This window comes from Hordeum vulgare, chromosome 5H (genome assembly GCF_904849725.1).
Source record: "Hordeum vulgare subsp. vulgare chromosome 5H, MorexV3_pseudomolecules_assembly, whole genome shotgun sequence".
Taxonomy (NCBI): domain Eukaryota; kingdom Viridiplantae; phylum Streptophyta; class Magnoliopsida; order Poales; family Poaceae; genus Hordeum; species Hordeum vulgare.
Window position 1 is genome coordinate 72174209 of NC_058522.1, and position 12864 is coordinate 72187072.

The following is a 12864-nucleotide window of genomic DNA, read 5'->3' on the forward strand; positions in this document are numbered from 1 at the left end:
GAGCCAAGAAAACCCAAAGTTCTTTTGCAAAAATAATTGCAAAAAGAAATAAAGCAAATTTGGGAATTTTTGAAAAAAACATTTTTACCAAGTTTTTATTTTTGCTTTAAAAAAATGTTATTCGGGTAGAGGATATTTTTCTGAATTTTTTGGTATATAATACCATATATTAATATTTTGATTTATTTCCTTTTTATTTAGTTTTTATTTTCTGTCTCGGAATAACTTAGAAATAGGAAAAACTTAGATATCTCATGAGTTGGCCTTCAGCCACTTCATTGTAATCCTTTATTGTAATAAAGTACTCTTTATGAGATTTCGATTAATAAAGCTGTGTGATTGAACTCTTGGATATATACATTATGTACTGTGTGTACCAACATGATCTTGGGATGGTACGGAAACACAAGAGGCTTGACTCGTCTTGAGTCGGGTCGCTACAATATGAATCCTTGGCACAGAGGTTCAACCGGTAAGATCTTCGTAGAATATGTAGGATCCAATATGGGCATCTAGGTCCTGCTATTGGATATTGACCGAGAAGTGTCTCGGGTCATGTCTTCATAGTTCTCGAACCCGCAGGGCTCACTGGATGGGCCCACCACGCCCCAAGGGGTCCACATGGGTTTATTAGATGTGCAATAAGGTATAATGGGCTGACAAAGTCATCCAAGGAAATCCCATGAGGGAAAAGTCAAAAATCTAAAAGAGGTGGGAAAATAAGGAAGGAGTCCTAATCCAAGTGGGATTGGAGAAGGACTCCTCCCTCCCACTTCGGCCGACCCAAGGAAGGCCTCCTTTGGCCGGTGCCCTAGGGCTTTGCCCCACCCCTTGGCTCCTCCTATATATACTAAAGGTTTAGGGCTGTTTGAGTCACAACTTTGCCACGTGCAACTCAAACCTACACATCATAGTTCTTCCTCTAGATTAGATTTCTGCGGAGCTCGGGTAGAGCCCTGCAGGAATAGATCATGACCAACACCGGCGCGGCGTCATGCTGTCGGAGAAGTCGTCTACTTCTCCGTCTCTCTTGCTGGATCAAGAAGGCCGAGATCGTCATCGAGCTGTACGTGTGTTGAACGCGGAGGTGTCCTCCGTTCGGCGCTAGATCGTAACAGATCATGGGACGACAGTGATTTGAATCACGAAGCTGTACCACTACATCGACCGTGTTTCTTAACGCTTCCCTCTTAGCGATCTACAAGGGTACGTAGATCTAATTTCCTCTCGTAGATGGACATCATCATGATAGGTCTTCGTGTGCGTAGGAATTTTTTTGTTTCCCATGCAACGTTCCCCAACAGTGGTATCAGAGCTAGGTTCATGCGTAGATGTTATCTCGAGTAGAACACAAAAGGTTTTGTGGACGTTGATGTTCGATTTTCTGCCCTACTTAGTCTTTTCTCGATTCGGCGGTATTGTTGGATTGAAGCGGCCCGGACCGACATTACTCGTACGCTTACGAGAGACTGGTTTCATCGACTAACATGCAACTCGTTGCATAAAGATGACTGGTGTGTGCCTGTTTCTTCAACTTTAGTTGAATTGGATTTGACCGAGGCGGTCCTTGGATAGAGGTTAAATAGAAATTTGCACATCTCCGTTGTGGTTTTTGCGTAAGTAAGATGCGTTCATACTAGATACACATAGCAACAACGTAAAACATGCAACAACAAATTAAAGGACGTCTAACTTGTTTTTGCAGGGTATGCTTGTGATATGATATGGCCAATGACGTGATGTGATATATTGGATGTATGAGATGATCATGTTGTAATAGTTAATATCGACTGGCACGTCGATGCTACGGCAACCGGCAGGAGCCATAGGGTTGTCTTTAAACTAACGTTTGTGTTTGCAAATTCGTTTACTTTATTGCAAGGTCATAGCTTTAGTAGTAATAGCATAGATAGCATGAGAACCTCGATGGCGGCATGAAGATGGAGATCATGGTGTGGCGTCGGTGACAAGAAGATCATGCCGGTGCTTTGGTGATGGAGATCAAGAAGCACAAGATGATGGCCATATCATGTCACTTATGAATTGCATGTGATGTTAATCCTTTTATGCACCTTATTTTGCTTAGAACGATGGTAGCATTATAAGGTGATCTCTCACTAAAATTTCAAGATGAAATTGTGTTCTCCCCGACTATGCGCTATTGCGACAGTTTTTCGTTTCGAGACACCACGTGATGATCGGGTGTGATAGACTCAATGTTCACATACAACGGGTGGAAAAGAGTTGCACACGCGGAAAACTCGGGTTAAACTTAACGAGCCTAGCATGTGCAGACATGGCCTCGGAACACAAGAGACCGAAAGGTCGAGCACGAATCTTATAGTTGATATGATTAGCATAGAGATGCTTACCACTGAAGCTATACTCAACTCACGTGATGATCGGACTTGAGTTAGCGGATTTGGATCATGTACCACTCAAATGACTAGAGGGATGTACTTTTTGAGTGGGAGTTTATTAAGTAACTTGATTAGTTAAACTCTAATTATCATGAGCACAGTCAAAAGGTCTTTGCGAATTATGATGTAGCTTGCTCTATAGCTCTACTGTTTTTTATATGTTACTAGAGAAAATTTAGTTGAAAGATGATAATAGCAAATTTGCGGATTGAGTCCGTAAAACTGAAGATTTTCCTCATTGCTGCGCAGAAGTCTTATGTCCTTAATGCACCACTCGGTGTGCTGCACCTCGATCGTCGTCTGTGGATGTTGCGAACATCTGACATACACATTGATGACTACGTGATAATTCAGTGTGTAATACTTAATGGCTTAGAAGGAAGGCGCCGAAGACGTTTTGAAACGTCACAGAACATAAGAGTTGTTCTAAGAGATGAAATTGAGATTTCATGCTCGTGCCCTTGTTGAGAGGTACGAGACCTCCAACAAGATTCTTTGTCTACAAAGTAAAGGATAAAAGCTAAAATCGTTGAGCATGTTCTCAGATTGTCTGAGTACAACAATCGCTTGAATCAAGTGGGAGTTAATCTTCTAGATGACATAGTAATGGTTCTCCAAAGTCACTGCCACTAAGCTGCTAGAACTTCGTGATGAACTATAACATATCAAGGATAGATATGATGATACTTGAGCGATTCGCAATGTTCGACACTGCGAAAGTGGAAATCAAGAAGGAGCATCAATTGTTGATGGTTAGTAAAACTACTAGTTTCAAGAAGGGCAAGGGCTAGAATGGATACTTCATGAAACGGAAAACTAGTTGTTTCTCTAATGAAGAAACCCAAGATTGAACCCAAACCAGAGACTAAGTGCTTCTGTTATGAGGGGAAAGGTCACTGAGGTGGAGCTACCCTAGATACTTGGTAGATGAGAAGGCTGGCGAAGTCAACAGAAGTATATTTGATATACGTGATATTGATGTGTACTTTACTAGTACTCTTAGTAGCACGAGGGTATTAGATACCGGTTCGATTGCTAAGTGATTAGTAACTCGAAATAAAAGCTACGGAATAAACGGAGACTAGCTAAAGGCGAGGTGATGATAAGTGTTGGAAGTGTTTCCAAGGTTGATGTGATCTAACATCGCACGCTCCCTCTACCATCGGGATTGGTGTTAAACCTAAATAATTGTTATTTGGTGTTTGCGTTGAGCATGAACATGATTGGATCGTGTTTATTGCAATATGATTATTCATTTAAAGAGAATAATGGTTATTCTATTTGCTTGAATAATTACCTTCAATGGTTTATTGAATCTCGATCGTAGTGTTACACATGTTCATAATATTGGTGCCAAAAGATACAAAGTAATAATGATAGTACCACTTACTTGTGGCAGTGCCGCTTGAGTCATGTTGGTGTGATATGCATGAAGAAGCTCCATGCTCATGGATATTTGTACTCAGTCATTTTTGAAACGTTTGAGACATGCAAACCATACCTATTGGTATAAACGCATGAAGAAACTCCATGCAGATGGATCGTTTCGACTCACTTGATTTTGAATCACTTGAGACATGCAAAGTCGTACCACATGACTCGACTGGAGGACGTTCCAAGCAGAGTGTAGGCATGGAAGAAATCTGCCGCTCGGTGTGGTGCGGACGTGGCGCTGTCTCTGGTCCGAGTGCACTTCAAGGAAGCCCGTGAAGACAAGTTGAAGACGTTGCAGGTCGCCAACACCAAGAAGCTTCGATTTTAAGATTTCATGGAGACCTTCCTCGACACAGCCACTCGGATAGCAGATGGAATCGACCTCGACACCTTTGTGGAGCCTGCCAGTCCCGGCGACGCTTGATAAACTTTATGTTGAACGCACATTTACCTCAGTATGCCGAGTGGAGTCTGTATTAAACTTTGGCCACTGTTGTTGGCCGGTACATTCGTGGCTCTGTGTGGATAAACTTGATTCACACCGAGCCGACTGATCACAGAACCGATTTGAATTCGAACCGGATCTTCTCCTCTTCTTTCGCTGAGTTTTTTTTTACACGATTTTGGCTCGTGGTTTTTGTTTGGGCGTCTCTTGGTGAAGCCAATGGAAAACATGCGGAGCATGTAATTGTCAGTTGTCTTCACATCCACATGAGCCTCAATGTGTGTCTCCTAATCCTCCGAGTGTATCTCGAGTGCCCACTCGGAGGAAGCTTTTTTACTTAGGCGACTCTGGTTCGCCTCTAAGTCTCCGAGTGTGACTTGAAATGCACACTCGGAGCAATTTGTTTACATAGGCGACTCTGGGTCGCAGCTAAGTCCCCGAGTGTGACTTTTGGTGGACACTCGGAGCGAATTTTTACTTAGGCGACTCTGGGTCGCAGCTAAGTCCCCGAGTGTGACTTTTGGTGCACACTCGGAGCGAGTTTTTACTTAGGCGACTCTGGGTCACAGCTAAGTCCTCGATTGTGACTGTTAGTGCGCACTCGGAACGAGTTGTTTACTTAGGCGACTCTGGGTCGCAACTAAGTCCCCGAGTGTGACTTTTCATGCACAGTCTGAGTGAGTTGTTTACTTAGGCGACTCTGGGTCACAGCTAAGTCTCCGAGTGTGACTTTAATGCACACTCGGAGCGAGTTTGTAATTAGGCGACTCTGGGTCGCACCTAAGTCTCCGAGTGTAACTTTTCGTGCACACTCGGAGCAAGTTGTTACTTAGGCGACACTGGGTCGCAGCTAAGTCTCGGAGTGTGACTTTTCGTGCACACCCGGAGTGAGTTTTTACTTAGGCGACTCTGGGTCGCAGCTAAGTCCCCGAGTGTGACTTTTAGTGCACACTCGGAGCGAGTTTGTACTCAGGCGACTCTGGGTCGCCGCTAAGTCTCCGAGTGTGACTTTTCGTGCACACTCGGAGCGAGTTGTTACTTAGGCGACTCTGGGTCGCACCTAAGTCTCCGAGTGTGACTTTCCGTGCACACTCGGAGCGAGTTGTTTACTTAGGCGAATCTGGGTCGCAGCCAAGTCCCCGAGTGTGACTTTTAGTGCATACTCGGAGTTAGTTTTTTAGACCGGAGTCTGAAAACGCGGAAGAATTTTGAACCGGCAAGAAATTAATCTGCTTTGTATTACTTCTATGATACTTGTTCTTTACATTGTCTCGTCGGCGGTTATGTGTAGAAGCGCTTTAGTAGATCTCCATTCTATGCTCGCGGCTTGTCCGTTTCCCTGTCGAGGTTGTAAAGTCGATATGCTCTGTTGTTCAGCACCTTAGAAATGATGAACGGTCCTTCCCAGGCGGGAGCCAACTTGTGTGGTCTCTGTTGATCCACTCGGAGCACCAGGTCGCCTGCTTGGAACGTGCGGCTCCTGACGTGCCGCGCATGAAATCGCCGCAGATCTTGTTGATAAATTGTTGAACGGATCAGTGCCATCTCGCGCTCCTCTTCTAAAAGGTCCACTCCGTCTTGCCTGGCTTGCTCTGCTTCGGCTTCGGAGAAGAGTTCGACTCGTGGAGAGTTGTGAAGCAAGTCACTCGGAAGGACTGCCTCTGCTCCATAAACGAGGAAAAACGGGGATCGCCCTATCGATCTATTCGGAGTTGTGCGGAGGCCCCATAGCACCGAAGGCAGCTCGGTGATCCATGCGCCGACGGCATGTCCAACTTCTCGCAGGAGTCGAGGCTTCAACCCTTGAAGAATAAGTCCATTCGCCCGCTCTTCTTGCCCGTTTGTTTGGGAGTGCGCCACGGATGCAAAATCCACTCGGATACCTTGGCCTGTGCAAAAACCTTTGAACCTTTCCGAGTCAAAGTTTGTGCCATTGTCGGTGATTATGCTGTATGGAACTCCGTATCTGGCGATGATGTCTCTGATAAATTTGATGGCCGTAAGGGCATCAAGCTACTTGATAGGCTTGGCTTCAATCCACTTGGTAAATTTGTCGACTGCTACCAGCAGATGGGTGAATCCTCCTTGGCCTGTTCTGAATGGTCCGACTGTATCTAATCCCCACACGGCGAATGGCCAAGCAAGAGGAATTGTCTTCAGCGCAGACGTTGGCTTGTGGGACTTGTTTGAATAGAACTGACAACCTTCGCAACGGTCGACTATATATTTTACCATTTCATTCGCCTGCAAGCAGAAGAAACCAGCTCTGAATGCTTTGGCGACGATTTCCCTTGAGGAGGCATGATGGCCGCAGGTTCCCGAGTGAATTTCTTCCAAAATTAACTGCCCTTCCTCAGGAGAGATACACCGTTGAAGGACGCGTGAAACACTTTCTCTGTATAACTGGTCATCAATGATGGTGAAGGACTTCGACCTCCGAACGATCTGCCTAGCTTGGACCTCGTCTTCCGGTAACTCTTGCCTCAGGATGTACGCAATGAATGGCACGGTCCAAGGGAATGACAGCTAGAATCTCCATGATCAAGTCAACCACAACGGGAACCTCGACTTCAGTCTGATCTGTTGAGCTCTTCGGTTGTACAGGTTCCTCTGTAAAAGAATCTTCTTTTACCGAGGGGAGGTGTAGGTTCTCGAGGCAGACATCACTCGGGACCGGTCTCCGTGTGGATCCAAGTTTTGCCATTTCATCTGCTGCTTGGTTTTTCAGTCGGGGAACATGGTGAAGTTCCAGACCTTCGAACTTGTTCTCGAGCTTCCTTATTGCGTTGCAGTATGCAGTCATGGTGGGGTTCCTTACATCCAACTCCTTCATTACTGGATTAACCACTAGATCTGAGTGGCCATAGACCATCAGGCGACGGACGCCGAGTGTGATGGCCATGCGTAACCCGTAAAGGAGAGCTTCGTACTCTGCTTCGTTGTTGGAAGAATCAAAATGGATCTGCAACACATACTTGAGTTTATCACCTTTCGGGGATATGAGCACTACGCCGGCGCCGGAGCCATTCAACATCTTGGACCCATCGAAGAACATGGTCCAATGAGCCGAGTAGATGTGAGTCGGTTGGTGTTGTTCTACCCATTCCGCTATGAAATCAGCAAGAGGTCGATACTTTATAGCTTTCTTGGCTTCGAACTTGATGTCGCAGTATAGCATCTCCATTGGCCACTTTGCCACTCGGCCTGATGCGTCCCGATTGTGGAGAATTTCCGGCAACGGAGCGTCAGATATGACAGATACCGAGTGGTCTTGGAAATAATGAGCCACCCTCTTTGCAGTCATGTAGATCCCATAAATAAGCTTCTGATAATGGGGATACCTCTGCTTGCAAGGAGTCAGGACTTCGGAAACATAATATACTGGCCGCCGAACCTTGTACGCCTTGCCTTCTTCTTCGCGTTCGACTGTCAGAACGGTGCTGACGACTTGATTCGTAGCCGCGATGTACAGAAGAAGGGGTTCTTTACTGAGCGGGGCAGTAAGAACCGGCTGGGTGGAAAGCAGGGCTTTGAGGTCGTCGAATGCGATTTGGGCTTCGTCTGTCCACTCGAAGGTATCTGACTTCTTCATGAGTCGGTATAGAGGTAACGCCTTCTCGCCGAGTCGAGCCATAAACCTGCTCAAAGCCGCTAGGCAACCTGTGAGCTTTTGAACATCATGTACTCTTACCGGTCGCTCCATTCGAACAATGGTACCGATCTTTTCGGGGTAGACATCGATCCTTGTTTCTGAAACAAAGAAACCGAGTAACTTCCCGCTGGGAACGCTGAATGAACACTTGGCTGGGTTGAGCTTGATAATGTACCTACGTAGGTTGGTGAATGTTTCTGCCAAGTCAGTCAGCAGGTCGGAACCTTTGCGTGACTTGACGAAGATATCATCCATATATGCCTCCACATTTCGACCGATCTGGTCTAGGAGGCATTTTTGGATCATGCGCATAAAAGTTGCTCCTGCATTCTTCAAACCGAATGGCATAGTGATGTAACAGAAGCACCCGAATGGGGTGATGAAGGCTGTTTTTAATTCATCTGGACCATACAGACGGATCTGATGATAGCCCGAATAGGCATCAAGGAAGGATAAGCGCTCGCAACCCGCAGTCGAATCAACGATTTGATCAATGCGGGGGAGCGGGAAGTGGTCTTTCGGACAGACCTTATTAAGATGCTTGAAATGAATGCACATACGGAGAGACTTGTCCTTCTTGGGCACCATGACAACATTAGCGAGCCACTCGGAGTGGTGTACCTTGCGAATGAAGTTGGCTGCCAAAAGTTTACCCACCTCCTCTCCGATTGCTTTCCTCTTGTGCGCGGCGGACCGACGCAGGCGTTCTCGGACGGGCCGAGCAGCAGTATCCACATGCAGTCGGTGCTCAGCCAACTCCCTGTGTACACCTGGCATGTCAGCAGGCTTCCATGCAAAAATGTACCAGTTCTCACGGAGGAATTGGGTGAGCTCGGCTTCCTATTTTGGATCAAGGGTGGTGGAGATGTTTGTTGGGGCGGCAGTGGCATCCGTCAGGTGGATGCTTACTTTCTTCCTGTCTCCCGCCGACTGGACTGCGGACTCGGAAGCTGGCTTCTTTGAACGCATCAGGTCAGCAGGGTCGGCGGTCTTCTTGTACTCGTCCAACTCGAGTAGAGCCATCTGATGATCTGCAATTCTCGACCCCTGCTGCAGACACTCCTCGGCCCGCTGCCGATTGCCCGTGACAGCAATCACACCTTTGGGACTGGGCTACTTCAGCTTCAAATAGACGCAACATGGACGGGCCATCAAACGTGCATATGCCGGACGGCCCAGAATCGCATGGTATGCACTCTAGAAGTCTACCACCTCGAACGTTAACTTCTCTTTGCGGAAGTCTTGTCAGAGCTGAAAACGACATCCAACGCAATCTGGCCGAGTGATTTGGCCTTTCTTCCTAGGACGACTCCATGGAACTGCATACTGCTCTCGCTAAGTCTGGACATCGGAAAGCCCATTCCTTTGAGAGTATCGGCGTACATGATATTCAAGCCGCTACCGCCGTCCATGAGGACTTTGCGCAGCCTAACTCCTTCCACCACCGGGTCGACGACCAGATGTTGCCTCCCTGGGGTGGGTACGTGTGATGGGTGGTCTGACTGATCAAAGGTGATTGCAGTCTGTGACCACTTGAGGAACGTGGGAGTGGATGGGGTTGCCATGTTTACCTCCCTGTTGACCAGCTTCAGTCGACTCTTGCTTTCCACATCAGCAAAAATCATCAACGTTGCATGGACTTGAATGAACGGATCCTCCTTGTCCTCATCATCTTGCTCGGCGTCTTTCTCACTCGGTTGTCCTTCACCGAATCCTTGGATCAGGAGGCGACACTGCCGAGTGGTATGCTTCGGCAATATGACATTGCCTTCTTCATCCGTCTTCGTGTGGATTGGACACGGTTGATCTAGGATGGAATTTCCTGACTGTCTCTTCTTGGGGGTGTACTGTGCTTTCCCCTTGCCTTTGAACTTAGCATTTGTAACGGCTGCCGCCTCTGCTTGCGGAGTGGATTGAGCTTTCTGTTTCTGCTTCCGTGTGTTGCTCCCATCTCCGTCGGCGACTGACTTATGCTTGCCGCTACGTATGCGGTCCTCCTCTTCGCCATTTGCATAGCGCGCGGCTATCTCCATCATCTTGCTCATGGAGATGTCCCCGGTCCGACCAAACTTCAGGTACAGATCTCTGTACCGAACGCCTGCCTTGAAGGCGCAGACTGCTTGGTGCTTTGTGACATTCTCCACCGTGTGGTAGAGGGTCGTCCAGCGCTGGATGAAATCGCGCAAGGGCTTGTTTTGCTTCTGGACACAGTGTTGAAGTTCTACGAGACCAGCATGGCGTTTCCGCGTTCCCTCGAAGGTCCTGATGAAGACTCGGGCCAGATCTGCCCAACTGTAGATGCTTGATGGACCTAACTGGTTTAGCCAAGCTCGCGCTGAACCGTCGAGCATCAGTGGGAGATGTTTCATGGCGACATGGTCATCTCCGCCACCGATCTGGACCGCCACTCTGTAGTCGTCCAACCAAGTTTCTGGTTTGGACTCTCCTGTGAATTTGCTGATTCCCGTCGCCAATCGGAAGTTGGGAGGGATGTCAGCTGAGCGGATGGCCCGACTGAAGCACTCGGGGCCAGAAACAATAGTCATGCTTCCACTCGGACGGTCTCTATCGTGACCATCACGGTGGGCTCGACTTCTATCGACCTTCTTCTGAGTGATGTACCCTCTTGCATCAGGCCTTGGATCATGCGTGCCACCGCCCGAACGACGATCATCGTAATGCCGGGGTCCATAAGGCCCACTCCGCGGAGGAGTACGCGAACGGTGACGGTCTTCAGGGTGGGACCGAATGGAAAGCGGATTCCGACTCGGGTCCCTGGAACGGCTGCCCCCTCTGCGTCGCTGGTGAGAGTCGGGACTGAAAATCAACCGATGCGTGTTCGCTTGAACAGAATTGTTGTGGATCCTGTTGTGCGACTGGGAGACCGCCGAGTTTTGCTGTTGCGCCGTATGTAACAAGGCACGGATCTGCTCGATTCCTCTACCAGCCTCCGAATCAGTCGGCTGGAGAGAATCAGCTATCCTGGCGGCTGCAACCAAGTTGAGGACGGGTGTGCAGAACACCTCGACGTTGCTCTAGCGAGTGCGTCGACTGGAAGAACGATGGTGTTGACGACGAGCGCCGGATGATTCTCCGAACTCACGCTCGTTCCGACCAGTCCCGAGGTGACTTTCGTGAGAATCGGCCATGAGTACTTCGGCTGCAGGCCCATGACCCTGATACTCGGAAGGTAGTTCAGTCGGAACTGTCTCCAAGCACTGGGATGACGGCGGGACCACAACCGATTCGAGCACCGCCACTTGAGAGGACACATTTTGTCGCGCTTGGGCGTGTCGCACCCAACACTGGAGCCGCGGACGACGGGATCGCTTGTTGCGGCGCGTGACGGGGGCAAAGATCGACACCGGGTTGGATGGCTGGAGAAGAAGAACGCCACAAGAACTGGCATGGAAGCCCCGCGACTCGGAAGCGCCTCGACATCGAGGGGCGCATCCCGAAGCCATGCTGAATCGTTGGCGATGAAGGAGATTGCACCGAAGAGCCTCTCATGACCCATGCACAGATCTCCGCTGGACGACATGACGAAAAGATAAAATCGCAAACTTGCCGGAAGTCGCTTAGACGCCTGCCCACGGTGGGCGCCAACTGTCGTGGGTATAAGTCTGACAGTAGAAGTTTGGGGTACGAAAGTATATCGGCAGAGCCTTAGCTACGGCGAGGATGTATGAGTTCAGGCCCCTCTACGGTGGAGGTAAAAGCCCTACGTCTCAGTGCTCTTGGGAGCTTTGTGTCGAGTGAATTGTGGGATTACAGCAAGTGCCAACCCCCATAGCAGTGGCGAAGGGCGGCTTATATAGAGTGCGCTGCCCTTCATAATGGCCCGGTGGACAGGGGTGGAGTAGTGGCGAGTAAATGCTTACGTTACAACTAACGTAAGCTTTAAATGCTAATTATGGTGTATGAAAACGTATGACCGTTGCCCTCCTGGGAGGTTACGATGTACAGAGTGGATTCGAGTCGGTACGTTAGATATGCTCCGAGTGGATCGTCGCCAACTGGATGATGGGGGCGTCCTTAGTGGAGTCGGAACTGTCTAAGGTCCTTGTCTTCTATGAAGGGTGGTCCTTGGGTAGGACCTATAGGGCAGACCTATGACCCTACCCTGGGACTATAACCCCATCACAAACTTCATCACATAGTGGTTCACCATACGTGCATGCTACGGGAATCACTAACTTCAACAGAAGTATTTCTAGATCCACAACACCTTACTAGCATAACTTCAATATTACCACAACCACAACTCAAAACTAATTGAGATGAATCAAACTTCTCTAACTATTCAATGCACATGGATATGGAAGTTTTCATATCCCTTTGGATGACTAACCTTTTTGAGACTACTATCAAAGCATAGATCAACTACCAAGCCACGCACCGCTGTGCTCTAAAAGATATAAGTGAAGCAAATAGAGCAAAATCAACTAGCTCAAAAGATATAAGTGAAGCACATGTGAGCTGAATTGTCTAACCAAAAGATATAAGTGAAGCTCGACAAAATCACGGTGAGTGCATGTCTCTCTCTCTAGGTGTGTAGCAAGGAAGATTGTGACACAACAAAAATAAAAGACACCTACGATACAAGACGCTCCAAGCTAAAACACATAACATGTGGTTAATAAAAATATAGCCCCAAGTAACGTTACCGATGGATTGAAGACGAAAGAGGGGATGCCTTCCCGGGGCATCCCCAAGCTTAGGCTTTTACGGCATCCTTGAATCATCTTGGGGTGCCTTGGGAATCCCCAAGCTTGAGCTCTTGCCACTCTTTATCTTTTTGTCCATAAGAACTTCACCCAAAACTTGAAAACTTCACAACACGAAACTTAAACAGAAACTCGTGATAACATTAGTATAAGAAAGAAAACTACCACTTCCTTAGATATTGTAGA